This window comes from Salvelinus fontinalis, unplaced genomic scaffold (genome assembly GCF_029448725.1).
Source record: "Salvelinus fontinalis isolate EN_2023a unplaced genomic scaffold, ASM2944872v1 scaffold_0941, whole genome shotgun sequence".
Lineage (NCBI taxonomy): Eukaryota > Metazoa > Chordata > Actinopteri > Salmoniformes > Salmonidae > Salvelinus > Salvelinus fontinalis.
In genome coordinates, this window is record NW_026601150.1 from 22,876 (window position 1) to 45,861 (window position 22,986).

Here is a 22,986-nt window from a genome sequence, read left to right on the forward strand (position 1 = left end):
GACCCTGAGATTAAGAGTCTCATGCTCTACCGACTGAGCTAGCTCAGGCATATCAACATTAATAATTACTTGGTCTGAATATCGTACAGCTCTGTTTGAGCAAAATATGGTGATCAGTGAAAGTGTTGTTAATGGATCCTGTGGTGCATTCGGTTAGCGTGTTGTACTTATACAGCAGTATGCAGTAAATTGATGTCACGGTTATGAGTTTGAGCCTCAGCAGATGCAAGTATTTTTCTTGAACCTTCTGCCTGTCTATTTCTTGTCGAGAAAAGGAGCATTGCTTCAAACCATTTAGGAGGACGTTTCATTGGTAATAGGTATGTCATTGAGATAAAAGGTCAGAGTGAAGGTATAGCTAGGATTCAAATCCATAGTCTTCTGTAAAACCAGCTATGCCTGACAAGACAGCAATGCAGGGTGGCAAGCCTGCTCGAATGTCCAAGCGGATGGCTGTTTGCAAAGTGAGTTCGTGCTTCGGAAGCGAAAAGATTCACCCAACGTGGGGCTCGAACCCACGACCCTGAGATTAAGAGTCTCATGCTCTACCGACTGAGCTAGCTAGGCATATCAACATTAATAATTACTTGGTCTGAATATCGTACAGCTCTGTTTGAGCAAAATATGGTGATCAGTGAAAGTGTTGTTAATGGATCCTGTGGTGCATTCGGTTAGCGTGTTGTACTTATACAGCAGTATGCAGTAAATTGATGTCACGGTTATGAGTTTGAGCCTCAGCAGATGCAAGTATTTTTCTTGAACCTTCTGCCTGTCTATTTCTTGTCGAGAAAAGGAGCATTGCTTCAAACCATTTAGGAGGACGTTTCATTGGTAATAGGTATGTCATTGAGATAAAAGGTCAGAGTGAAGGTATAGCTAGGATTCAAATCCATAGTCTTCTGTAAAACCAGCTATGCCTGACAAGACAGCAATGCAGGGTGGCAAGCCTGCTCGAATGTCCAAGCGGATGGCTGTTTGCAAAGTGAGTTCGTGCTTCGGAAGCGAAAAGATTCACCCAACGTGGGGCTCGAACCCACGACCCTGAGATTAAGAGTCTCATGCTCTACCGACTGAGCTAGCCAGGCACCTCAACAGTGATAATTACTTGGTCTGAATATCGTACAGCTCTGTTTGAGCAAAATATGGTGATCAGTGAGAATGTTGTTAATGGATCCTGTGGTGCATTCGGTTAGCGTGTTGTACTTATACAGCAGTATGCAGTAAATTGATGTCACGGTTGTGAGTTTGAGCCTCAGCAGATGCAAGTATTTTTCTTGAACCCTCTGCCTGTCTATTTCTTGTCGAGAAAAGGAGCATTGCTTCAAACCATTTAGGAGGACGTTTCATTGGTAATAGGTATGTCATTGAGATAAAAGGTCAGAGTGAAGGTATAGCTAGGATTCAAATCCATAGTCTTCTGTAACACCAGCTATGCCTGACAAGTCAGCAATGCAGGGTGGCAAGCCTGCTCGAATGTCCAAGCGGATGGCTGTTTGCAAAGTGAGTTCGTGCTTCGGAAGAGAAAAGATGTCACCCAACGTGGGGCTCGAACCCACGACCCTGAGATTAAGAGTCTCATGCTCTACCGACTGAGCTAGCCAGGCACCTCAACAGTGATAATTACTTGGTCTGAATATCGTACAGCTCTGTTTGAGCAAAATATGGTGATCAGTGAGAATGTTGTTAATGGATCCTGTGGTGCATTCGGTTAGCGTGTTGTACTTATACAGCAGTATGCAGTAAATTGATGTCACGGTTGTGAGTTTGAGCCTCAGCAGATGCAAGTATTTTTCTTGAACCCTCTGCCTGTCTATTTCTTGTCGAGAAAAGGAGCATTGCTTCAAACCATTTAGAAGGACGTTTCATTGGTAATAGGTATGTCATTGAGATAAAAGGTCAGAGTGAAGGTATAGCTAGGATTCAAATCCATAGTCTTCTGTAACACCAGCTATGCAGGGTGGCAAGCCTGCTCGAAAGTCCAAGCGGATGGCTGTTTGCAAAGTGAGTTCGTGCTTCGGAAGAGAAAAGTGTCACCCAACGTGGGGCTCGAACCCACGACCCTGAGATTAAGAGTCTCATGCTCTACCGACTGAGCTAGCCAGGCATATCAACATTAATAATTACTTGGTCTGAATATCGTACAGCTCTGTTTGAGCAAAATATGGTGATCAGTGAAAGTGTTGTTAATGGATCCTGTGGTGCATTCGGTTAGCGTGTTGTACTTATACAGCAGTATGCAGTAAATTGATGTCACGGTTATGAGTTTGAGCCTCAGCAGATGCAAGTATTTTTCTTGAACCTTCTGCCTGTCTATTTCTTGTCGAGAAAAGGAGCATTGCTTCAAACCATTTAGGAGGACGTTTCATTGGTAATAGGTATGTCATTGAGATAAAAGGTCAGAGTGAAGGTATAGCTAGGATTCAAATCCATAGTGTTCTGTAAAACCAGCTATGCCTGACAAGACAGCAATGCAGGGTGGCAAGCCTGCTCGAATGTCCAAGCGGATGGCTGTTTGCAAAGTGAGTTCGTGCTTCGGAAGCGAAAAGATTCACCCAACGTGGGGCTCGAACCCACGACCCTGAGATTAAGAGTCTCATGCTCTACCGACTGAGCTAGCCAGGCACCTCAACAGTGATAATTACTTGGTCTGAATATCGTACAGCTCTGTTTGAGCAAAATATGGTGATCAGTGAGAATGTTGTTAATGGATCCTGTGGTGCATTCGGTTAGCGTGTTGTACTTATACAGCAGTATGCAGTAAATTGATGTCACGGTTGTGAGTTTGAGCCTCAGCAGATGCAAGTATTTTTCTTGAACCCTCTGCCTGTCTATTTCTTGTCGAGAAAAGGAGCATTGCTTCAAACCATTTAGGAGGACGTTTCATTGGTAATAGGTATGTCATTGAGATAAAAGGTCAGAGTGAAGGTATAGCTAGGATTCAAATCCATAGTCTTCTGTAACACCAGCTATGCCTGACACGTCAGCAATGCAGGGTGGCAAGCCTGCTCGAAAGTCCAAGCGGATGGCTGTTTGCAAAGTGAGTTCGTGCTTCGGAAGCGAAAAGATTCACCCAACGTGGGGCTCGAACCCACGACCCTGAGATTAAGAGTCTCATGCTCTACCGACTGAGCTAGCCAGGCACCTCAACAGTGATAATTACTTGGTCTGAATATCGTACAGCTCTGTTTGAGCAAAATATGGTGATCAGTGAGAATGTTGTTAATGGATCCTGTAGTGCATTCGGTTAGCGTGTTGTACTTATACAGCAGTATGCAGTAAATTGATGTCACGGTTGTGAGTTTGAGCCTCAGCAGATGCAAGTATTTTTCTTGAACCCTCTGCCTGTCTATTTCTTGTCGAGAAAAGGAGCATTGCTTCAAACCATTTAGAAGGACGTTTCATTGGTAATAGGTATGTCATTGAGATAAAAGGTCAGAGTGAAGGTATAGCTAGGATTCAAATCCATAGTCTTCTGTAACACCAGCTATGCAGGGTGGCAAGCCTGCTCGAAAGTCCAAGCGGATGGCTGTTTGCAAAGTGAGTTCGTGCTTCGGAAGAGAAAAGTGTCACCCAACGTGGGGCTCGAACCCACGACCCTGAGATTAAGAGTCTCATGCTCTACCGACTGAGCTAGCCAGGCATATCAACATTAATAATTACTTGGTCTGAATATCGTACAGCTCTGTTTGAGCAAAATATGGTGATCAGTGAAAGTGTTGTTAATGGATCCTGTGGTGCATTCGGTTAGCGTGTTGTACTTATACAGCAGTATGCAGTAAATTGATGTCACGGTTATGAGTTTGAGCCTCAGCAGATGCAAGTATTTTTCTTGAACCTTCTGCCTGTCTATTTCTTGTCGAGAAAAGGAGCATTGCTTCAAACCATTTAGGAGGACGTTTCATTGGTAATAGGTATGTCATTGAGATAAAAGGTCAGAGTGAAGGTATAGCTAGGATTCAAATCCATAGTGTTCTGTAAAACCAGCTATGCCTGACAAGACAGCAATGCAGGGTGGCAAGCCTGCTCGAATGTCCAAGCGGATGGCTGTTTGCAAAGTGAGTTCGTGCTTCGGAAGCGAAAAGATTCACCCAACGTGGGGCTCGAACCCACGACCCTGAGATTAAGAGTCTCATGCTCTACCGACTGAGCTAGCCAGGCACCTCAACAGTGATAATTACTTGGTCTGAATATCGTACAGCTCTGTTTGAGCAAAATATGGTGATCAGTGAGAATGTTGTTAATGGATCCTGTGGTGCATTCGGTTAGCGTGTTGTACTTATACAGCAGTATGCAGTAAATTGATGTCACGGTTGTGAGTTTGAGCCTCAGCAGATGCAAGTATTTTTCTTGAACCCTCTGCCTGTCTATTTCTTGTTGAGAAAAGGAGCATTGCTTCAAACCATTTAGGAGGACGTTTCATTGGTAATAGGTATGTCATTGAGATAAAAGGTCAGAGTGAAGGTATAGCTAGGATTCAAATCCATAGTCTTCTGTAACACCAGCTATGCCTGACACGTCAGCAATGCAGGGTGGCAAGCCTGCTCGAAAGTCCAAGCGGATGGCTGTTTGCAAAGTGAGTTCGTGCTTCGGAAGAGAAAAGATTCGCCCAACGTGGGGCTCGAACCCACGACCCTGAGATTAAGAGTCTCATGCTCTACCGACTGAGCTAGCCAGGCACTCAACAGTGATAATTACTTGGTCTGAATATCGTACAGCTCTGTTTGAGCAAAATATGGTGATCAGTGAGAATGTTGTTAATGGATCCTGTGGTGCATTCGGTTAGCGTGTTGTACTTATACAGCAGTATGCAGTAAATTGATGTCACGGTTGTGAGTTTGAGCCTCAGCAGATGCAAGTATTTTTCTTGAACCCTCTGCCTGTCTATTTCTTGTCGAGAAAAGGAGCATTGCTTCAAACCATTTAGGAGGACGTTTCATTGGTAATAGGTATGTCATTGAGATAAAAGGTCAGAGTGAAGGTATAGCTAGGATTCAAATCCATAGTCTTCTGTAACACCAGCTATGCCTGACACGTCAGCAATGCAGGGTGGCAAGCCTGCTCGAAAGTCCAAGCGGATGGCTGTTTGCAAAGTGAGTTCGTGCTTCGGAAGAGAAAAGATGTCACCCAACGTGGGGCTCGAACCCACGACCCTGAGATTAAGAGTCTCATGCTCTACCGACTGAGCTAGCCAGGCACTTCAACATTGATAATTACTTGGTCTGAATATCGTACAGCTCTGTTTGAGCAAAATATGGTGATCAGTGAGAATGTTGTTAATGGATCCTGTGGTGCATTCGGTTAGCGTGTTGTACTTATACAGCAGTATGCAGTAAATTGATGTCACGGTTGTGAGTTTGAGCCTCAGCAGATGCAAGTATTTTTCTTGAACCTTCTGCCTGTCTATTTCTTGTCGAGAAAAGGAGCATTGCTTCAAACCATTTAGGAGGACGTTTCATTGGTAATAGGTATGTCATTGAGATAAAAGGTCAGAGTGAAGGTATAGCTAGGATTCAAATCCATAGTCTTCTGTAAAACCAGCTATGCCTGACAAGACAGCAATGCAGGGTGGCAAGCCTGCTCGAATGTCCAAGCGGATGGCTGTTTGCAAAGTGAGTTCGTGCTTCGGAAGAGAAAAGTGTCACCCAACGTGGGGCTCGAACCCACGACCCTGAGATTAAGAGTCTCATGCTCTACCGACTGAGCTAGCCAGGCATATCAACATTAATAATTACTTGGTCTGAATATCGTACAGCTCTGTTTGAGCAAAATATGGTGATCAGTGAAAGTGTTGTTAATGGATCCTGTGGTGCATTCGGTTAGCGTGTTGTACTTATACAGCAGTATGCAGTAAATTGATGTCACGGTTATGAGTTTGAGCCTCAGCAGATGCAAGTATTTTTCTTGAACCTTCTGCCTGTCTATTTCTTGTCGAGAAAAGGAGCATTGCTTCAAACCATTTAGGAGGACGTTTCATTGGTAATAGGTATGTCATTGAGATAAAAGGTCAGAGTGAAGGTATAGCTAGGATTCAAATCCATAGTCTTCTGTAAAACCAGCTATGCCTGACAAGACAGCAATGCAGGGTGGCAAGCCTGCTCGAATGTCCAAGCGGATGGCTGTTTGCAAAGTGAGTTCGTGCTTCGGAAGCGAAAAGATTCACCCAACGTGGGGCTCGAACCCACGACCCTGAGATTAAGAGTCTCATGCTCTACCGACTGAGCTAGCCAGGCACCTCAACAGTGATAATTACTTGGTCTGAATATCGTACAGCTCTGTTTGAGCAAAATATGGTGATCAGTGAGAATGTTGTTAATGGATCCTGTGGTGCATTCGGTTAGCGTGTTGTACTTATACAGCAGTATGCAGTAAATTGATGTCACGGTTGTGAGTTTGAGCCTCAGCAGATGCAAGTATTTTTCTTGAACCCTCTGCCTGTCTATTTCTTGTCGAGAAAAGGAGCATTGCTTCAAACCATTTAGGAGGACGTTTCATTGGTAATAGGTATGTCATTGAGATAAAAGGTCAGAGTGAAGGTATAGCTAGGATTCAAATCCATAGTCTTCTGTAACACCAGCTATGCCTGACAAGTCAGCAATGCAGGGTGGCAAGCCTGCTCGAATGTCCAAGCTGATGGCTGTTTGCAAAGTGAATTCGTGCTTCGGAAGAGAAAAGTGTCACCCAACGTGGGGCTCGAACCCACGACCCTGAGATTAAGAGTCTCATGCTCTACCGACTGAGCTAGCCAGGCACCTCAACAGTGATAATTACTTGGTCTGAATATCGTACAGCTCTGTTTGAGCAAAATATGGTGATCAGTGAGAATGTTGTTAATGGATCCTGTGGTGCATTCGGTTAGCGTGTTGTACTTATACAGCAGTATGCAGTAAATTGATGTCACGGTTGTGAGTTTGAGCCTCAGCAGATGCAAGTATTTTTCTTGAACCCTCTGCCTGTCTATTTCTTGTCGAGAAAAGGAGCATTGCTTCAAACCATTTAGGAGGACGTTTCATTGGTAATAGGTATGTCATTGAGATAAAAGGTCAGAGTGAAGGTATAGCTAGGATTCAAATCCATAGTCTTCTGTAACACCAGCTATGCAGGGTGGCAAGCCTGCTCGAAAGTCCAAGCGGATGGCTGTTTGCAAAGTGAGTTCGTGCTTCGGAAGAGAAAAGTGTCACCCAACGTGGGGCTCGAACCCACGACCCTGAGATTAAGAGTCTCATGCTCTACCGACTGAGCTAGCCAGGCATATCAACATTAATAATTACTTGGTCTGAATATCGTACAGCTCTGTTTGAGCAAAATATGGTGATCAGTGAAAGTGTTGTTAATGGATCCTGTGGTGCATTCGGTTAGCGTGTTGTACTTATACAGCAGTATGCAGTAAATTGATGTCACGGTTATGAGTTTGAGCCTCAGCAGATGCAAGTATTTTTCTTGAACCTTCTGCCTGTCTATTTCTTGTCGAGAAAAGGAGCATTGCTTCAAACCATTTAGGAGGACGTTTCATTGGTAATAGGTATGTCATTGAGATAAAAGGTCAGAGTGAAGGTATAGCTAGGATTCAAATCCATAGTGTTCTGTAAAACCAGCTATGCCTGACAAGACAGCAATGCAGGGTGGCAAGCCTGCTCGAATGTCCAAGCGGATGGCTGTTTGCAAAGTGAGTTCGTGCTTCGGAAGCGAAAAGATTCACCCAACGTGGGGCTCGAACCCACGACCCTGAGATTAAGAGTCTCATGCTCTACCGACTGAGCTAGCCAGGCACCTCAACAGTGATAATTACTTGGTCTGAATATCGTACAGCTCTGTTTGAGCAAAATATGGTGATCAGTGAGAATGTTGTTAATGGATCCTGTGGTGCATTCGGTTAGCGTGTTGTACTTATACAGCAGTATGCAGTAAATTGATGTCACGGTTGTGAGTTTGAGCCTCAGCAGATGCAAGTATTTTTCTTGAACCCTCTGCCTGTCTATTTCTTGTCGAGAAAAGGAGCATTGCTTCAAACCATTTAGGAGGACGTTTCATTGGTAATAGGTATGTCATTGAGATAAAAGGTCAGAGTGAAGGTATAGCTAGGATTCAAATCCATAGTCTTCTGTAACACCAGCTATGCCTGACACGTCAGCAATGCAGGGTGGCAAGCCTGCTCGAAAGTCCAAGCGGATGGCTGTTTGCAAAGTGAGTTCGTGCTTCGGAAGAGAAAAGTGTCACCCAACGTGGGGCTCGAACCCACGACCTTGAGATAAAGAGTCTCATGCTCTACCGACTGAGCTAGCCAGGCACCTGAACAGTGATAATTACTTGGTCTGAATATCGTACAGCTCTGTTTGAGCAAAATATGGTGATCAGTGAGAATGTTGTTAATGGATCCTGTGGTGCATTCGGTTAGCGTGTTGTACTTATACAGCAGTATGCAGTAAATTGATGTCACGGTTGTGAGTTTGAGCCTCAGCAGATGCAAGTATTTTTCTTGAACCCTCTGCCTGTCTATTTCTTGTCGAGAAAAGGAGCATTGCTTCAAACCATTTAGGAGGACGTTTCATTGGTAATAGGTATGTCATTGAGATAAAAGGTCAGAGTGAAGGTATAGCTAGGATTCAAATCCATAGTCTTCTGTAAAACCAGCTATGCCTGACAAGTCAGCAATGCAGGGTGGCAAGCCTGCTCGAATGTCCAAGCTGATGGCTGTTTGCAAAGTGAGTTCGTGCTTCGGAAGAGAAAAGTGTCACCCAACGTGGGGCTCGAACCCACGACCCTGAGATTAAGAGTCTCATGCTCTACCGACTGAGCTAGCCAGGCATATCAACATTAATAATTACTTGGTCTGAATATCGTACAGCTCTGTTTGAGCAAAATATGGTGATCAGTGAAAGTGTTGTTAATGGATCCTGTGGTGCATTCGGTTAGCGTGTTGTACTTATACAGCAGTATGCAGTAAATTGATGTCACGGTTATGAGTTTGAGCCTCAGCAGATGCAAGTATTTTTCTTGAACCTTCTGCCTGTCTATTTCTTGTCGAGAAAAGGAGCATTGCTTCAAACCATTTAGGAGGACGTTTCATTGGTAATAGGTCTGTCATTGAGATAAAAGGTCAGAGTGAAGGTATAGCTAGGATTCAAATCCATAGTCTTCTGTAAAACCAGCTATGCCTGACAAGTCAGCAATGCAGGGTGGCAAGCCTGCTCGAATGTCCAAGCGGATGGCTGTTTGCAAAGTGAGTTCGTGCTTCGGAAGAGAAAAGATTCGCCCAACGTGGGGCTCGAACCCACGACCCTGAGATTAAGAGTCTCATGCTCTACCGACTGAGCTAGCCAGGCACTTCAACAGTGATAATTACTTGGTCTGAATATCGTACAGCTCTGTTTGAGCAAAATATGGTGATCAGTGAGAATGTTGTTAATGGATCCTGTGGTGCATTCGGTTAGCGTGTTGTACTTATACAGCAGTATGCAGTAAATTGATGTCACGGTTGTGAGTTTGAGCCTCAGCAGATGCAAGTATTTTTCTTGAACCTTCTGCCTGTCTATTTCTTGTTGAGAAAAGGAGCATTGCTTCAAACCATTTAGGAGGACGTTTCATTGGTAATAGGTATGTCATTGAGATAAAAGGTCAGAGTGAAGGTATAGCTAGGATTCAAATCCATAGTCTTCTGTAAAACCAGCTATGCCTGACAAGTCAGCAATGCAGGGTGGCAAGCCTGCTCGAATGTCCAAGCTGATGGCTGTTTGCAAAGTGAGTTCGTGCTTCGGAAGAGAAAAGTGTCACCCAACGTGGGGCTCGAACCCACGACCCTGAGATTAAGAGTCTCATGCTCTACCGACTGAGCTAGCCAGGCACCTCAACAGTCATAATTACTTGGTCTGAATATCGTACAGCTCTGTTTGAGCAAAATATGGTGATCAGTGAGAATGTTGTTAATGGATCCTGTGGTGCATTCGGTTAGCGTGTTGTACTTATACAGCAGTATGCAGTAAATTGATGTCACGGTTGTGAGTTTGAGCCTCAGCAGATGCAAGTATTTTTCTTGAACCCTCTGCCTGTCTATTTCTTGTTGAGAAAAGGAGCATTGCTTCAAACCATTTAGGAGGACGTTTCATTGGTAATAGGTATGTCATTGAGATAAAAGGTCAGAGTGAAGGTATAGCTAGGATTCAAATCCATAGTCTTCTGTAACACCAGCTATGCCTGACACGTCAGCAATGCAGGGTGGCAAGCCTGCTCGAAAGTCCAAGCGGATGGCTGTTTGCAAAGTGAGTTCGTGCTTCGGAAGAGAAAAGATTCGCCCAACGTGGGGCTCGAACCCACGACCCTGAGATTAAGAGTCTCATGCTCTACCGACTGAGCTAGCCAGGCACTTCAACATTGATAATTACTTGGTCTGAATATCGTACAGCTCTGTTTGAGCAAAATATGGTGATCAGTGAGAATGTTGTTAATGGATCCTGTGGTGCATTCGGTTAGCGTGTTGTACTTATACAGCAGTATGCAGTAAATTGATGTCACGGTTGTGAGTTTGAGCCTCAGCAGATGCAAGTATTTTTCTTGAACCCTCTGCCTGTCTATTTCTTGTCGAGAAAAGGAGCATTGCTTCAAACCATTTAGGAGGACGTTTCATTGGTAATAGGTATGTCATTGAGATAAAAGGTCAGAGTGAAGGTATAGCTAGGATTCAAATCCATAGTCTTCTGTAAAACCAGCTATGCCTGACAAGTCAGCAATGCAGGGTGGCAAGCCTGCTCGAATGTCCAAGCGGATGGCTGTTTGCAAAGTGAGTTCGTGCTTCGGAAGAGAAAAGTGTCACCCAACGTGGGGCTCGAACCCACGACCCTGAGATTAAGAGTCTCATGCTCTACCGACTGAGCTAGCCAGGCACCTCAACAGTCATAATTACTTGGTCTGAATATCGTACAGCTCTGTTTGAGCAAAATATGGTGATCAGTGAGAATGTTGTTAATGGATCCTGTGGTGCATTCGGTTAGCGTGTTGTACTTATACAGCAGTATGCAGTAAATTGATGTCACGGTTGTGAGTTTGAGCCTCAGCAGATGCAAGTATTTTTCTTGAACCTTCTGCCTGTCTATTTCTTGTCGAGAAAAGGAGCATTGCTTCAAACCATTTAGGAGGACGTTTCATTGGTAATAGGTCTGTCATTGAGATAAAAGGTCAGAGTGAAGGTATAGCTAGGATTCAAATCCATAGTCTTCTGTAAAACCAGCTATGCCTGACACGTCAGCAATGTAGGGTGGCAAGCCTGCTCGAAAGTCCAAGCGGATGGCTGTTTGCAAAGTGAGTTCGTGCTTCGGAAGAGAAAAGATTCGCCCAACGTGGGGCTCGAACCCACGACCCTGAGATTAAGAGTCTCATGCTCTACCGACTGAGCTAGCCAGGCACCTCAACATTAATAATAACTTGGTCTGAATATCGTACAGCTCTGTCTGAGCAAAATATGGTGATCAGTGAGAGTGTTGTTAATGGATCCTGTGGTGCATTCGGTTAGCGTGTTGTACTTATACAGCAGTATGCAGTAAATTGATGTCACGGTTATGAGTTTGAGCCTCAGCAGATGCAAGTATTTTTCTTGAACCTTCTGCCTGTCTATTTCTTGTCGAGAAAAGGAGCATTGCTTCAAACCATTTAGGAGGACGTTTCATTGGTAATAGGTATGTCATTGAGATAAAAGGTCAGAGTGAAGGTATAGCTAGGATTCAAATCCATAGTCTTCTGTAACACCAGCTATGCCTGACACGTCAGCAATGCAGGGTGGCAAGCCTGCTGGAAAGTCCAAGCGGATGGCTGTTTGCAAAGTGAGTTCGTGCTTCGGAAGAGAAAAGATTCGCCCAACGTGGGGCTCGAACCCACGACCCTGAGATTAAGAGTCTCATGCTCTACCGACTGAGCTAGCCAGGCACCTCAACATTAATAATAACTTGGTCTGAATATCGTACAGCTCTGTCTGAGCAAAATATGGTGATCAGTGAGAGTGTTGTTAATGGATCCTGTGGTGCATTCGGTTAGCGTGTTGTACTTATACAGCAGTATGCAGTAAATTGATGTCACGGTTATGAGTTTGAGCCTCAGCAGATGCAAGTATTTTTCTTGAACCTTCTGCCTGTCTATTTCTTGTCGAGAAAAGGAGCATTGCTTCAAACCATTTAGGAGGACGTTTCATTGGTAATAGGTATGTCATTGAGATAAAAGGTCAGAGTGAAGGTATAGCTAGGATTCAAATCCATAGTCTTCTGTAAAACCAGCTATGCCTGACAAGACAGCAATGCAGGGTGGCAAGCCTGCTCGAATGTCCAAGCGGATGGCTGTTTGCAAAGTGAGTTCGTGCTTCGGAAGAGAAAAGATTCACCCAACGTGGGGCTCGAACCCACGACCCTGAGATTAAGAGTCTCATGCTCTACCGACTGAGCTAGCCAGGCACCTTCAACAGTGATAATTACTTGGTCTGAATATCGTACAGCTCTGTTTGAGCAAAATATGGTGATCAGTGAGAATGTTGTTAATGGATCCTGTGGTGCATTCGGTTAGCGTGTTGTACTTATACAGCAGTATGCAGTAAATTGATGTCACGGTTGTGAGTTTGAGCCTCAGCAGATGCAAGTATTTTTCTTGAACCCTCTGCCTGTCTATTTCTTGTTGAGAAAAGGAGCATTGCTTCAAACCATTTAGGAGGACGTTTCATTGGTAATAGGTATGTCATTGAGATAAAAGGTCAGAGTGAAGGTATAGCTAGGATTCAAATCCATAGTCTTCTGTAACACCAGCTATGCCTGACACGTCAGCAATGCAGGGTGGCAAGCCTGCTCGAAAGTCCAAGCGGATGGCTGTTTGCAAAGTGAGTTCGTGCTTCGGAAGAGAAAAGATTCGCCCAACGTGGGGCTCGAACCCACGACCCTGAGATTAAGAGTCTCATGCTCTACCGACTGAGCTAGCCAGGCACCTCAACATTAATAATAACTTGGTCTGAATATCGTACAGCTCTGTTTGAGCAAAATATGGTGATCAGTGAGAGTGTTGTTAATGGATCCTGTGGTGCATTCGGTTAGCGTGTTGTACTTATACAGCAGTATGCAGTAAATTGATGTCACGGTTGTGAGTTTGAGCCTCAGCAGATGCAAGTATTTTTCTTGAACCTTCTGCCTGTCTATTTCTTGTCGAGAAAAGGAGCATTGCTTCAAACCATTTAGGAGGACGTTTCATTGGTAATAGGTCTGTCATTGAGATAAAAGGTCAGAGTGAAGGTATAGCTAGGATTCAAATCCATAGTCTTCTGTAAAACCAGCTATGCCTGACAAGTCAGCAATGCAGGGTGGCAAGCCTGCTCGAATGTCCAAGCTGATGGCTGTTTGCAAAGTGAGTTCGTGCTTCGGAAGAGAAAAGATTCGCCCAACGTGGGGCTCGAACCCACGACCCTGAGATTAAGAGTCTCATGCTCTACCGACTGAGCTAGCCAGGCACTTCAACAGTGATAATTACTTGGTCTGAATATCGTACAGCTCTGTTTGAGCAAAATATGGTGATCAGTGAGAATGTTGTTAATGGATCCTGTGGTGCATTCGGTTAGCGTGTTGTACTTATACAGCAGTATGCAGTAAATTGATGTCACGGTTGTGAGTTTGAGCCTCAGCAGATGCAAGTATTTTTCTTGAACCCTCTGCCTGTCTATTTCTTGTCGAGAAAAGGAGCATTGCTTCAAACCATTTAGGAGGACGTTTCATTGGTAATAGGTATGTCATTGAGATAAAAGGTCAGAGTGAAGGTATAGCTAGGATTCAAATCCATAGTCTTCTGTAACACCAGCTATGCCTGACACGTCAGCAATGCAGGGTGGCAAGCCTGCTGGAAAGTCCAAGCGGATGGCTGTTTGCAAAGTGAGTTCGTGCTTCGGAAGAGAAAAGTGTCACCCAACGTGGGGCTCGAACCCACGACCCTGAGATTAAGAGTCTCATGCTCTACCGACTGAGCTAGCCAGGCATATCAACATTAATAATTACTTGGTCTGAATATCGTACAGCTCTGTTTGAGCAAAATATGGTGATCAGTGAAAGTGTTGTTAATGGATCCTGTGGTGCATTCGGTTAGCGTGTTGTACTTATACAGCAGTATGCAGTAAATTGATGTCACGGTTATGAGTTTGAGCCTCAGCAGATGCAAATATTTTTCTTGAACCTTCTGCCTGTCTATTTCTTGTCGAGAAAAGGAGCATTGCTTCAAACCATTTAGGAGGACGTTTCATTGGTAATAGGTATGTCATTGAGATAAAAGGTCAGAGTGAAGGTATAGCTAGGATTCAAATTCATAGTCTTCTGTAAAACCAGCTATGCCTGACAAGACAGCAATGCAGGGTGGCAAGCCTGCTCGAATGTCCAAGCGGATGGCTGTTTGCAAAGTGAGTTCGTGCTTCGGAAGAGAAAAGATTCGCCCAACGTGGGGCTCGAACCCACGACCCTGAGATTAAGAGTCTCATGCTCTACCGACTGAGCTAGCCAGGCACTTCAACATTGATAATTACTTGGTCTGAATATCGTATAGCTCTGTTTGAGCAAAATATGGTGATCAGTGAGAATGTTGTTAATGGATCCTGTGGTGCATTCGGTTAGCGTGTTGTACTTATACAGCAGTATGCAGTAAATTGATGTCACGGATGTGAGTTTGAGCCTCAGCAGATGCAAGTATTTTTCTTGAACCCTCTGCCTGTCTATTTCTTGTTGAGAAAAGGAGCATTGCTTCAAACCATTTAGGAGGACGTTTCATTGGTAATAGGTATGTCATTGAGATAAAAGGTCAGAGTGAAGGTATAGCTAGGATTCAAATCCATAGTCTTCTGTAAAACCAGCTATGCCTGACAAGTCAGCAATGCAGGGTGGCAAGCCTGCTCGAATGTCCAAGCTGATGGCTGTTTGCAAAGTGAGTTCGTGCTTCGGAAGAGAAAAGTGTCACCCAACGTGGGGCTCGAAACCACGACCCTGAGATTAAGAGTCTCATGCTCTACCGACTGAGCTAGCCAGGCACCTCTACAGTCATAATTACTTGGTCTGAATATCGTACAGCTCTGTTTGAGCAAAATATGGTGATCAGTGAGAATGTTGTTAATGGATCCTGTGGTGCATTCGGTTAGCGTGTTGTACTTATACAGCAGTATGCAGTAAATTGATGTCACGGTTGTGAGTTTGAGCCTCAGCAGATGCAAGTATTTTTCTTGAACCTTCTGCCTGTCTATTTCTTGTCGAGAAAAGGAGCATTGCTTCAAACCATTTAGGAGGACGTTTCATTGGTAATAGGTCTGTCATTGAGATAAAAGGTCAGAGTGAAGGTATAGCTAGGATTCAAATCCATAGTCTTCTGTAAAACCAGCTATGCCTGACACGTCAGCAATGTAGGGTGGCAAGCCTGCTCGAAAGTCCAAGCGGATGGCTGTTTGCAAAGTGAGTTCGTGCTTCGGAAGAGAAAAGATTCGCCCAACGTGGGGCTCGAACCCACGACCCTGAGATTAAGAGTCTCATGCTCTACCGACTGAGCTAGCCAGGCACCTCAACATTAATAATAACTTGGTCTGAATATCGTACAGCTCTGTCTGAGCAAAATATGGTGATCAGTGAGAGTGTTGTTAATGGATCCTGTGGTGCATTCGGTTAGCGTGTTGTACTTATACAGCAGTATGCAGTAAATTGATGTCACGGTTATGAGTTTGAGCCTCAGCAGATGCAAGTATTTTTCTTGAACCTTCTGCCTGTCTATTTCTTGTCGAGAAAAGGAGCATTGCTTCAAACCATTTAGGAGGACGTTTCATTGGTAATAGGTATGTCATTGAGATAAAAGGTCAGAGTGAAGGTATAGCTAGGATTCAAATCCATAGTCTTCTGTAACACCAGCTATGCCTGACACGTCAGCAATGCAGGGTGGCAAGCCTGCTGGAAAGTCCAAGCGGATGGCTGTTTGCAAAGTGAGTTCGTGCTTCGGAAGAGAAAAGATTCGCCCAACGTGGGGCTCAAACCCACGACCCTGAGATTAAGAGTCTCATGCTCTACCGACTGAGCTAGCCAGGCACCTCAACATTAATAATAACTTGGTCTGAATATCGTACAGCTCTGTCTGAGCAAAATATGGTGATCAGTGAGAGTGTTGTTAATGGATCCTGTGGTGCATTCGGTTAGCGTGTTGTACTTATACAGCAGTATGCAGTAAATTGATGTCACGGTTATGAGTTTGAGCCTCAGCAGATGCAAGTATTTTTCTTGAACCTTCTGCCTGTCTATTTCTTGTCGAGAAAAGGAGCATTGCTTCAAACCATTTAGGCGGACGTTTCATTGGTAATAGGTATGTCATTGAGATAAAAGGTCAGAGTGAAGGTATAGCTAGGATTCAAATCCATAGTCTTCTGTAAAACCAGCTATGCCTGACAAGACAGCAATGCAGGGTGGCAAGCCTGCTCGAATTTTCAAGCGGATGGCTGTTTGCAAAGTGAGTTCGTGCTTCGGAAGAGAAAAGATTCACCCAACGTGGGGCTCGAACCCACGACCCTGAGATTAAGAGTCTCATGCTCTACCGACTGAGCTAGCCAGGCACCTTAACAGTGATAATTACTTGGTCTGAATATCGTACAGCTCTGTTTGAGCAAAATATGGTGATCAGTGAGAATGTTGTTAATGGATCCTGTGGTGCATTCGGTTAGCGTGTTGTACTTATACAGCAGTATGCAGTAAATTGATGTCACGGTTGTGAGTTTGAGCCTCAGCAGATGCAAGTATTTTTCTTGAACCCTCTGCCTGTCTATTTCTTGTTGAGAAAAGGAGCATTGCTTCAAACCATTTAGGAGGACGTTTCATTGGTAATAGGTATGTCATTGAGATAAAAGGTCAGAGTGAAGGTATAGCTAGGATTCAAATCCATAGTCTTCTGTAACACCAGCTATGCCTGACACGTCAGCAATGCAGGGTGGCAAGCCTGCTCGAAAGTCCAAGCGGATGGCTGTTTGCAAAGTGAGTTCGTGCTTCGGAAGAGAAAAGATTCGCCCAACTTGGGGCTTGAACCCACGACCCTGAGATTAAGAGTCTCATGCTCTACCGACTGAGCTAGCCAGGCACCTCAACATTAATAATAACTTGGTCTGAATATCGTACAGCTCTGTTTGAGCAAAATATGGTGATCAGTGAAAGTGTTGTTAATGGATCCTGTGGTGCATTCGGTTAGCGTGTTGTACTTATACAGCAGTATGCAGTAAATTGATGTCACGGTTATGAGTTTGAGCCTCAGCAGATGCAAATATTTTTCTTGAACCTTCTGCCTGTCTATTTCTTGTCGAGAAAAGGAGCATTGCTTCAAACCATTTAGGAGGACGTTTCATTGGTAATAGGTATGTCATTGAGATAAAAGGTCAGAGTGAAGGTATAGCTAGGATTCAAATCCATAGTCTTCTGTAAAACCAGCTATGCCTGACAAGACAGCAATGCAGGGTGGCAAGCCTGCTCGAATGTCCAAGCGGATGGCTGTTTGCAAAGTGAGTTCGTGCTTCGGAAGAGAAAAGATTCACCCAACGTGGGGCTCGAACCCACGACCCTGAGATTAATAGTCTCATGCTCTACCGACTGAGCTAGCCAGGAACCTCAACAGTGATAATTACTTGGTCTGAATATCGTACAGCTCTGTTTGAGCAAAATATGGTGATCAGTGAAAGTGTTGTTAATGGATCCTGTGGTGCATTCGGTTAGCGTGTTGTACTTATACAGCAGTATGCAGTAAATTGATGTCACGGTTATGAGTTTGAGCCTCAGCAGATGCAAATATTTTTCTTGAACCTTCTGCCTGTCTATTTCTTGTCGAGAAAAGGAGCATTGCTTCAAACCATTTAGGAGGACGTTTCATTGGTAATAGGTATGTCATTGAGATAAAAGGTCAGAGTGAAGGTATAGCTAGGATTCAAATCCATAGTCTTCTGTAAAACCAGCTATGCCTGACAAGACAGCAATGCAGGGTGGCAAGCCTGCTCGAATGTCCAAGCGGATGGCTGTTTGCAAAGTGAGTTCGTGCTTCGGAAGAGAAAAGATTCACCCAACGTGGGGCTCGAACCCACGACCCTGAGATTAATAGTCTCATGCTCTACCGACTGAGCTAGCCAGGAACCTCAACAGTGATAATTACTTGGTCTGAATATCGTACAGCTCTGTTTGAGCAAAATATGGTGATCAGTGAGAATGTTGTTAATGGATCCTGTGGTGCATTCGGTTAGCGTGTTGTACTTATACAGCAGTATGCAGTAAATTGATGTCACGGTTGTGAGTTTGAGCCTCAGCAGATGCAAATATTTTTCTTGAACCTTCTGCCTGTCTATTTCTTGTCGAGAAAAGGAGCATTGCTTCAAACCATTTAGGAGGACGTTTCATTGGTAATAGGTATGTCATTGAGATAAAAGGTCAGAGTGAAGGTATAGCTAGGATTCAAATCCATAGTCTTCTGTAAAACCAGCTATGCCTGACAAGTCAGCAATGCAGGGTGGCAAGCCTGCTCGAATGTCCAAGCTGATGGCTGTTCGCAAAGTGAATTCGTGCTTCGGAAGAGAAAAGTGTCACCCAACGTGGGGCTCGAACCCACGACCCTGAGATTAAGAGTCTCATGCTCTACCGACTGAGCTAGCCGAGCATATAAACATTCATAATTACTTGGTCTGAATATCGTACAGCACTGTTTGAGCAAAATATGGTGATCAGTGAAAGTGTTGTTAATGGATCCTGTGGTGCATTCGGTTAGCGTGTTGTACTTATACAGCAGTATGCAGTAAATTGATGTCACGGTTATGAGTTTGAGCCTCAGCAGATGCAAGTATTTTTCTTGAACCTTCTGCCTGTCTATTTCTTGTCGAGAAAAGGAGCATTGCTTCAAACCATTTAGGAGGACGTTTCATTGGTAATAGGTATGTCATTGAGATAAAAGGTCAGAGAGAAGGTATAGCTAGGATTCAAATCCATAGTGTTCTGTAAAACCAGCTATGCCTGACAAGACAGCAATGCAGGGTGGCAAGCCTGCTCGAATGTCCAAGCGGATGGCTGTTTGCAAAGTGAGTTCGTGCTTCGGAAGAGAAAAGATTCACCCAACGTGGGGCTCGAACCCACGACCCTGAGATTAAGAGTCTCATGCTCTACCGACTGAGCTAGCCAGGCATATCAACGTTAATAATTACTTGGTCTGAATATCGTACAGCTCTGTTTGAGCAAAATATGGTGATCAGTGAAAGTGTTGTTAACCCTCCCGTTGTCTCGGCGGGTCAGAGCGACCCCGGGCAGTTCCGAGTTGATTGCCCGTGTCTGTGTGTGGGTCGGAGTGACCCCGGCAGCCTTAGCAAGGTGTATGTTGTAACCCTCCTGCCCCTGTGTGGGCGGGGTCATAGTGACGTCAGAGGGGTCAGAGTGACCCCGGCGGCGTTAGCAAGGTGTATGTTGTAACCCTCCTGCCCCTGCCCCTGTGTGGGCGGGGTCATAGTGACGTCAGAGGGGTCAGAGTGACCCTCGGCAGCGTCACCTGTCGCTTCCCCCGTGTCTGTGTGGGTCAGAGAGACCCCGGCAGGCCGGGGTCACAGTGACCCAACACCACCACCTGCTGGATACTAGTAAAAGGTCCTGCCCCAAAATTGACATTCTCAACATTCCGGGCAAGGGCCTGTGTCGAATACGGCGTGTCTGCCCCCAAACGGGCCCTTGGGCCCCGTGTGAGTTTGGATATCGAATCTAAAAACGCCCCCTACAAACTACTTTCCCTTGGTTGTGGAAATTGTGCCTTTCGGGTATGGCTGTTGTTAGACAACCTTCCCCTTGCCTCGGCGGGACAGAGTGACCACCGGCCAGCGTTACGAGTCGATTCCCAGTGTCTGTGTGGGTTAGAGAGACCCCGGCAGCGTGTAGCAAGGTGTATGTTGTAACCCTCCTACCCCTGTCTGGGCCGGGTCACAGTGACCCGAGCCCTGTTGTAAGCCCTGCGTTATGAGTTGTTCCCCTCTGTTCCGGGGGCCTGGGGTCAGAGAGACCCCGGCGGCGTTAGCAAGGTGTATGTTGTAAACCCTCCCCTCCTACCCCTGTCTGAGCCGGGTCGGAGTGACCCGGGGCCTGTGTTAGGAGTTGTTCCCCTCTGTCTGGGCCGGGTCGGAGTGACCCCGGCAGGGACCAGTTGTCCCCACCAACTCTGTGCACGACCTCGGTGCTATCACGCGGGTAGGCCAGCCGAGCGTCCCGGATGGGACCGAAGGGGCCAAGGGGCCGAAGGGGCGAAGGGGCGAAGGGCCGAAGGGCCGAAGGAGCAGGCAGGGCCGACCACGCGCCTCGTCCATTCGCGTGCCTCGTCCCATTCACGTGGCCACCGTAAGCAGGGCGTAGAGAGGCTACTAATATTGTCAGGAAGAAGAAGAAGAAGAAGAAGAAGAAGAAGAAGAAGAAGAGGACGACGACGAGGACGACGACGAGGAGGAATACGACCCCGCCGAGCGTGAGCCCTCCGCCTACGACAGTAAGCAGGGCGTAGAGAGCCTACTAATATTGTCAGGAAGAAGAAGAAGAACAAGAACAACAACAACAAGAACAAGAACAACAACAACAACAACAACAAGAAGAACAAGATGAGGACGATGATGAGGACGACGACGACGAGGACGACGGCGACGAGGAATACGACCCCGTCGAGCGTGTTGCCTCCGCCTACGACGCCTCGCAGTCCCGGTTTCAGCGCGGCTCAGGTCCTGGAACAGATATCCTCCAGCGTCGACCAAGAAGACGAAGAAGACTACTGCGATTCCGAAGAGGAGGACGTTTCGGAAGATGAAGACGGTGAGGAATACAACCCCGAGCGCGACGCGGACGACTACGGAGACGACTCGGCCTCGCGGTCGTGCTCCTCTTCGGAGGAAGAGCCGGAGGAAGAGCCGGAGGAAGAGCCGGAGGGAGACGCGGCCGCTGCCCGAGAGGAGCGAGACAGAGAGCCAGACAGAGCCAGAGAGCCAGAGCGAGAAAGGGAGACGTTGCTGTCGAAAAACGGCAAAATCAAATGGTCCTCCGCGGCCTATCGCGGCCCGGACCGACCCCGCGCCATCCGCCCGCCCTGCCCCGCCGTGACGCCGGGCCCCACGGCCTACGCCGCGTCGCGAGCGCTCGACATCGAGTCCGCCTTCCGGCTGTTTGTCACACCGGCGATAGAAAGGATCATCGTGGACATGACCAATCTGCAGGGGGTGAGAAAATACGGCGACGGCTGGCGACCCATGGACTCCACCGACCTGCGCGCCTACGTAGGGCTGCTGATCCTAGCCGGCGTCTACAGGTCCCGAGGCGAGGCCGCGGCCAGCCTGTGGGACGCCGAGAGCGGCAGGACCGTGTTCCGCGCCACCATGCCGCTCAAGGCGTTTCACAAGTACTCGAGGCTGCTGCGATTCGACGACCGCCAGTCGAGACCCGCGAGACTCGCCACCGACAGACTGGCGGCCGTGAGAGAGGTGTGGGACCTGTGGGAGGAGCGGCTGCAGGCCCTCTACAACCCGGGGCCCGAAGTGACGGTGGACGAACAACTGGTCCCGTTCAGAGGTACCGTCTATGCATCTGTGTACGTACGCGTAGCGTAGAGAGCACGGGCAGTCTATGTATCTGTGTTTGTACGCGTGGCGTAGAGAGCACGGGCAGTCTATGTATCTGTGCATAGAGAGCGGTAGCAGTCAATGTATCTGCGTATGTACGCGTGGCGTAGAGAGCACGGGCAGTCTATGTATCTGTGCATAGAGAGCGGTAGCAGTCAATGTATCTGTGTATGTACGTGTAGTAGCACGGGCAGCGGTAGCAATCGGCAGTAGTAGCAATGGGCAGCAGTAGCAATGGGCAGTGGCACGGGCGGCGGCGGTGGCGGCTGCGTGTAACGTAAACGCAGTGCGCCCCGATGGTGAGCCTGTAACGATGACGCTGCTGCTAATCTCCTGCTAATCTCCTCTCCCTCTCCTCTCCCTCTCCTCTCCCTCTCCTCTCCCTCCCCTCTCCCTCGCCTCAAGGACGCTGTCCTTTCCGACAGTACATTCCCAGCAAGCCGGCCAAATACGGCATCAAGTCGTGGGTGGCCTGCGACGCCAAGTCCAGCTACGCTTGGAAGATGCAAGTGTACACCGGCAAGGCGGCCGGCGGATGCCCCGAGAAGAACCAGGGCGCGCGCGTCGTCCTCGATCTGACCGAGGGACTGCCGGACGGTCACAACGTCACGTGTGACAATTTCTTCACCTCCTACGAACTCGGGCAGCGGCTCCTCGAGAGGAACCTCACCATGGTGGGCACGGTGCGAAAGAACAAGCCCGAGCTCCCTCCCGCGCTGCTCCAGTCCAAGGGCAGACAGGTCTCGTCCTCCAGGTTCGCCTTCACGCCCACCGCCACTCTAGTGTCCTACCTGGCAAAGAGAAATAAGAACGTGCTGCTTCTGAGCACGCGGCACGCGGAGCCCGACGTCAGCGATCGCCGAGACCGGAAGCCGGCCCTCATCCTAGACTACAACTGCAACAAGGGCGGCGTGGACAACCTAGACAAGGTGGTCGGGACCTACAGCTGCAGACGGATGACCGCCCGCTGGCCCCTGGTCATCTTCCACAACATCCTCGACGTGTCCTCCTACAACGCCTTTGTCATATGGCGAGAGATCAACCCCGACTGGATGCCCGGGAAGCGGAACAAGAGGAGGGTGTTCCTGGAGCAGCTCGGAAAGGCGCTCGTGAAGCCCTTGATCCAAAGAAGGCAGCGTCTCCCCCGCACCGAAGCCGCGTCCGCACTTGTCAAAGTCATACGGGGCGAGCGTGTATCCGCCGAGGCTCGTCCGCAGGCCCGCGAGCGAGCCGCCGGCCCGGCCGCCGCCGCCGCCCCGGCCGCCCCGCTGGGGGCGAGTAAGAGGAAGAGGTGTCAGGTCTGCCCACCCAAGAAGGACGCCAAGACACACACAGCGTGCTGCAGGTGTAAGAAATACATCTGCAAAGGC

At 47.1% G+C, this 22,986-nt stretch overlaps 32 non-coding genes across 32 annotated transcripts; all 32 read right to left on the reverse strand.

Annotated features, from left to right (window-relative positions):
• Positions 1 to 494: 494 nt before the first annotated feature.
• On the reverse strand, positions 495 to 567 carry trnak-cuu (transfer RNA lysine (anticodon CUU)). Its single transcript has one exon. It is a non-coding gene; the product is annotated as a tRNA-Lys (tRNA).
• Positions 568 to 1,012: 445 nt separating this feature from the next.
• On the reverse strand, positions 1,013 to 1,085 carry trnak-cuu (transfer RNA lysine (anticodon CUU)). The gene has a single exon. It is a non-coding gene; the product is annotated as a tRNA-Lys (tRNA).
• Positions 1,086 to 1,531: 446 nt separating this feature from the next.
• Positions 1,532 to 1,604, reverse strand: trnak-cuu (transfer RNA lysine (anticodon CUU)). Its single transcript has one exon. It is a non-coding gene; the product is annotated as a tRNA-Lys (tRNA).
• A 427-nt stretch (positions 1,605 to 2,031) lies between these two features.
• On the reverse strand, positions 2,032 to 2,104 carry trnak-cuu (transfer RNA lysine (anticodon CUU)). The gene has a single exon. It is a non-coding gene; the product is annotated as a tRNA-Lys (tRNA).
• Positions 2,105 to 2,549: 445 nt separating this feature from the next.
• Positions 2,550 to 2,622, reverse strand: trnak-cuu (transfer RNA lysine (anticodon CUU)). Its single transcript has one exon. It is a non-coding gene; the product is annotated as a tRNA-Lys (tRNA).
• A 445-nt stretch (positions 2,623 to 3,067) lies between these two features.
• Positions 3,068 to 3,140, reverse strand: trnak-cuu (transfer RNA lysine (anticodon CUU)). The gene has a single exon. It is a non-coding gene; the product is annotated as a tRNA-Lys (tRNA).
• Positions 3,141 to 3,567: 427 nt separating this feature from the next.
• Positions 3,568 to 3,640, reverse strand: trnak-cuu (transfer RNA lysine (anticodon CUU)). Its single transcript has one exon. It is a non-coding gene; the product is annotated as a tRNA-Lys (tRNA).
• A 445-nt stretch (positions 3,641 to 4,085) lies between these two features.
• On the reverse strand, positions 4,086 to 4,158 carry trnak-cuu (transfer RNA lysine (anticodon CUU)). The gene has a single exon. It is a non-coding gene; the product is annotated as a tRNA-Lys (tRNA).
• Positions 4,159 to 4,603: 445 nt separating this feature from the next.
• trnak-cuu (transfer RNA lysine (anticodon CUU)) lies at positions 4,604 to 4,676 on the reverse strand. The gene has a single exon. It is a non-coding gene; the product is annotated as a tRNA-Lys (tRNA).
• Positions 4,677 to 5,121: 445 nt separating this feature from the next.
• Positions 5,122 to 5,194, reverse strand: trnak-cuu (transfer RNA lysine (anticodon CUU)). The gene has a single exon. It is a non-coding gene; the product is annotated as a tRNA-Lys (tRNA).
• A 445-nt stretch (positions 5,195 to 5,639) lies between these two features.
• On the reverse strand, positions 5,640 to 5,712 carry trnak-cuu (transfer RNA lysine (anticodon CUU)). Its single transcript has one exon. It is a non-coding gene; the product is annotated as a tRNA-Lys (tRNA).
• A 445-nt stretch (positions 5,713 to 6,157) lies between these two features.
• Positions 6,158 to 6,230, reverse strand: trnak-cuu (transfer RNA lysine (anticodon CUU)). Its single transcript has one exon. It is a non-coding gene; the product is annotated as a tRNA-Lys (tRNA).
• A 445-nt stretch (positions 6,231 to 6,675) lies between these two features.
• Positions 6,676 to 6,748, reverse strand: trnak-cuu (transfer RNA lysine (anticodon CUU)). Its single transcript has one exon. It is a non-coding gene; the product is annotated as a tRNA-Lys (tRNA).
• Positions 6,749 to 7,175: 427 nt separating this feature from the next.
• Positions 7,176 to 7,248, reverse strand: trnak-cuu (transfer RNA lysine (anticodon CUU)). Its single transcript has one exon. It is a non-coding gene; the product is annotated as a tRNA-Lys (tRNA).
• A 445-nt stretch (positions 7,249 to 7,693) lies between these two features.
• trnak-cuu (transfer RNA lysine (anticodon CUU)) lies at positions 7,694 to 7,766 on the reverse strand. Its single transcript has one exon. It is a non-coding gene; the product is annotated as a tRNA-Lys (tRNA).
• Positions 7,767 to 8,729: 963 nt separating this feature from the next.
• trnak-cuu (transfer RNA lysine (anticodon CUU)) lies at positions 8,730 to 8,802 on the reverse strand. Its single transcript has one exon. It is a non-coding gene; the product is annotated as a tRNA-Lys (tRNA).
• Positions 8,803 to 9,247: 445 nt separating this feature from the next.
• trnak-cuu (transfer RNA lysine (anticodon CUU)) lies at positions 9,248 to 9,320 on the reverse strand. Its single transcript has one exon. It is a non-coding gene; the product is annotated as a tRNA-Lys (tRNA).
• Positions 9,321 to 9,765: 445 nt separating this feature from the next.
• On the reverse strand, positions 9,766 to 9,838 carry trnak-cuu (transfer RNA lysine (anticodon CUU)). Its single transcript has one exon. It is a non-coding gene; the product is annotated as a tRNA-Lys (tRNA).
• A 445-nt stretch (positions 9,839 to 10,283) lies between these two features.
• On the reverse strand, positions 10,284 to 10,356 carry trnak-cuu (transfer RNA lysine (anticodon CUU)). The gene has a single exon. It is a non-coding gene; the product is annotated as a tRNA-Lys (tRNA).
• A 445-nt stretch (positions 10,357 to 10,801) lies between these two features.
• Positions 10,802 to 10,874, reverse strand: trnak-cuu (transfer RNA lysine (anticodon CUU)). Its single transcript has one exon. It is a non-coding gene; the product is annotated as a tRNA-Lys (tRNA).
• A 445-nt stretch (positions 10,875 to 11,319) lies between these two features.
• trnak-cuu (transfer RNA lysine (anticodon CUU)) lies at positions 11,320 to 11,392 on the reverse strand. The gene has a single exon. It is a non-coding gene; the product is annotated as a tRNA-Lys (tRNA).
• Positions 11,393 to 11,837: 445 nt separating this feature from the next.
• On the reverse strand, positions 11,838 to 11,910 carry trnak-cuu (transfer RNA lysine (anticodon CUU)). The gene has a single exon. It is a non-coding gene; the product is annotated as a tRNA-Lys (tRNA).
• A 445-nt stretch (positions 11,911 to 12,355) lies between these two features.
• trnak-cuu (transfer RNA lysine (anticodon CUU)) lies at positions 12,356 to 12,428 on the reverse strand. The gene has a single exon. It is a non-coding gene; the product is annotated as a tRNA-Lys (tRNA).
• Positions 12,429 to 12,874: 446 nt separating this feature from the next.
• On the reverse strand, positions 12,875 to 12,947 carry trnak-cuu (transfer RNA lysine (anticodon CUU)). Its single transcript has one exon. It is a non-coding gene; the product is annotated as a tRNA-Lys (tRNA).
• A 445-nt stretch (positions 12,948 to 13,392) lies between these two features.
• On the reverse strand, positions 13,393 to 13,465 carry trnak-cuu (transfer RNA lysine (anticodon CUU)). The gene has a single exon. It is a non-coding gene; the product is annotated as a tRNA-Lys (tRNA).
• A 445-nt stretch (positions 13,466 to 13,910) lies between these two features.
• trnak-cuu (transfer RNA lysine (anticodon CUU)) lies at positions 13,911 to 13,983 on the reverse strand. Its single transcript has one exon. It is a non-coding gene; the product is annotated as a tRNA-Lys (tRNA).
• A 445-nt stretch (positions 13,984 to 14,428) lies between these two features.
• trnak-cuu (transfer RNA lysine (anticodon CUU)) lies at positions 14,429 to 14,501 on the reverse strand. The gene has a single exon. It is a non-coding gene; the product is annotated as a tRNA-Lys (tRNA).
• Positions 14,502 to 15,464: 963 nt separating this feature from the next.
• Positions 15,465 to 15,537, reverse strand: trnak-cuu (transfer RNA lysine (anticodon CUU)). Its single transcript has one exon. It is a non-coding gene; the product is annotated as a tRNA-Lys (tRNA).
• Positions 15,538 to 16,500: 963 nt separating this feature from the next.
• Positions 16,501 to 16,573, reverse strand: trnak-cuu (transfer RNA lysine (anticodon CUU)). The gene has a single exon. It is a non-coding gene; the product is annotated as a tRNA-Lys (tRNA).
• A 961-nt stretch (positions 16,574 to 17,534) lies between these two features.
• Positions 17,535 to 17,609, reverse strand: trnan-auu (transfer RNA asparagine (anticodon AUU)). Its single transcript has one exon. It is a non-coding gene; the product is annotated as a tRNA-Asn (tRNA).
• Positions 17,610 to 18,052: 443 nt separating this feature from the next.
• trnan-auu (transfer RNA asparagine (anticodon AUU)) lies at positions 18,053 to 18,127 on the reverse strand. The gene has a single exon. It is a non-coding gene; the product is annotated as a tRNA-Asn (tRNA).
• A 963-nt stretch (positions 18,128 to 19,090) lies between these two features.
• trnak-cuu (transfer RNA lysine (anticodon CUU)) lies at positions 19,091 to 19,163 on the reverse strand. Its single transcript has one exon. It is a non-coding gene; the product is annotated as a tRNA-Lys (tRNA).
• Positions 19,164 to 22,986: the final 3,823 nt, after the last annotated feature.